The following is a 2500-nucleotide window of genomic DNA, read 5'->3' as shown; positions in this document are numbered from 1 at the left end:
CCTCTGGGAAATTTGTACTTGTCAACAAATTTCCGCCTCAGTCGAACAGCGTGTCCTGTGAGTCACGATTCTCATGTAAATAGTTAATTTTATATGTACTAGGCTTGCCGCTCTAGGAGCGTAATAAAATTATTAAAAAAAAAAAAAAAAAAAATCTCTGCACTAAACACATCCATCAATGACCCCACTCTCGTAAGCTTTACTTAAGTAGCTTACGCTTGTTCTTATCTCATTTAGCTTGCAATCTCTGGCCACATCAGCTTATTTCTTTATCTTGCCAATGCACCGAATCACGTCTAAACGCTGCTGATAACTGAAACGAGAATTTTCCTCTGGTCCAGCTGAGATGAACGTCGCCATGGTGTGAAGTGAAGGGTCCTGATAATATCAGGTTAGACTATCAGCAGTATAATATATATATATATATATATATATATATATATATATATATATATATATATATATATATACATACATGCACACATGTATATATGCATATATATATATATATATATATATATATATATATATATATATATATATACATATATATATATATACATATATATATATATACATATATATATATATATATATATATATATATACATGTATGTATGTATGCATAGATAAAAAAAAAATACCTGTCCTTGTCAAGGTGACTACGGCTCTACTGCTGTAGTAAGTGTACTCGCCGCCAGGGGAAGGTTGTGGTTAACTGACTGACTGGGCCTTGAGCGTCTGCATTTGGCTAGAAGGCCCGGAATATGTGGTCGGGTTCCATGTTTTATAATAGTCCTTGGAAATTATCTTCTTGGGGACCATACATCCGCGGAAAATGCAGTTATGCCATGGATTAAAAACAGTAGAATCTGATGACAAAAGTATTATGGAGTATCAACCTCCACATCACAAACCCCCGGATTAAACGAGTTGGCGGCAAACTAGAACACACACACACACACACAAACAAATAGATGATTAATCGACCGCTTCGGTACAGTGAAGATGCCACGTAAGTTACTAAAATATTCTAGTGGCAAAAACAAAACAAAAACAAAATACACCCGACACGGGAGACGGTTTTGAATAAATCTGTGGGATTTATGAGTGTTCCCTAAAGCGTAGTTTTATGTTTTGTTCACGTGTGTGTTAATCAACACAGTGGTTAACGAATGGAATAGACTTAGTAACCATGTAGTGAGCGCTGAAATTATTGTTTCTTTTGAGAGAAGGTTAGATAAGAATAAACACCTTGTGAGATCGAAACCTTTATTGGTACCAATAAAGGTTTCGATCTCACAAGGTGTTTATTCTCACAGTCTTGTTGGCTTTTGCCATTGTGATTCAAGGTTAGATAACTTTATAGATAGGGATGAAAAGTGGTAAGGGACATGGAACTGCCTAGTGTAGGCCTTAGGGTCTCCTGCAGTCTCCTCTATCCTTATGTTCATTGTGTTTGTGTGCGCTTATGTACGTGCCTTGTTGCATATATATATGTACTAATTTATACTGATTTTAGAGAGATTGAATATTCAACTATCCCCATGGGGATTGAACAGTATATTGTGTTTATGATATCACGGCGAGGTGTTTTCGGTCACCAATGGACATAGATGAAAACGAAAAAAACGTAGAGACTGAACATCTGGGTTGATAGCTGAAAAAAAAAAAAAAAAAAAAAAGGGCCAACGGACCTTTCATGGAAGGAACTTGGTCCTGCCCGAAGTTCAACTCGCGCCAGCCAACTATATGCTTCCAATGCTCTATCGGATCCAGGATTCCAGGATTGTTACCTGTCAAGTACTTCAACTTGTTCCTGACAAATTGAATAGGTGGTTATATTTAGAGACATTGGTACAAATTATGGGAAAGGTGGAGGGGGAAACACGGGTCTTTATCTGATCATCGAGTTTATTCCTGACCGGTTTCGCTTACAATAGCTTCTTCAGAGGAGTGTTCTCCTCTGAAGAGTTTATTCCTGACCGGTTTCGCTTACAATAGCTTCTTCAGAGGAGTGTTCTCCTCTGAAGAAGCTGTTGTAAGCGAAACCGGTCAGGAATAAACTCGATAATCAGATAAAGACCCGTGTTTCCCCCTCCACGTAGTTATATTTGCAGAGATTCGAACCATAGACTTTAAAAAGTCGGATCTGGTTCTGCACCAAACTCGACTCACGGCAATCAAGCAAACGCGTTCTTTCTTTAATCAAATCCAGGGTTGCTGCATGACATGTATTTATACTTTAGCCAGATTGAATAAGTTGTTAACTCAGCTTTAGATCTACTTATGCCGACTAATCGTGCTATTTAGTTTTCCATGTTATTCCAGAAATCAATGCATTTGTGTGGACATTTCATTTCATTCTTCAATTACTTTTTTTTTTACTTTCTTTCCTTGTGTGCTCATGCACGTGCATGTTTGTGTATGCATGTGTACACGTGTATGTTTGCACTCACCAGTGTTGGAGTCGAGATCGTATTCTCCCTGACTTGACCTT

Source organism: Oratosquilla oratoria, unplaced genomic scaffold, assembly GCF_046742065.1.
Source record: "Oratosquilla oratoria isolate Oo_2021 unplaced genomic scaffold, ASM4674206v1 SCAFFOLD123, whole genome shotgun sequence".
Taxonomy (NCBI): Eukaryota; Metazoa; Arthropoda; class Malacostraca; order Stomatopoda; family Squillidae; genus Oratosquilla; species Oratosquilla oratoria.
This window is presented reverse-complemented; position numbering follows the sequence as displayed.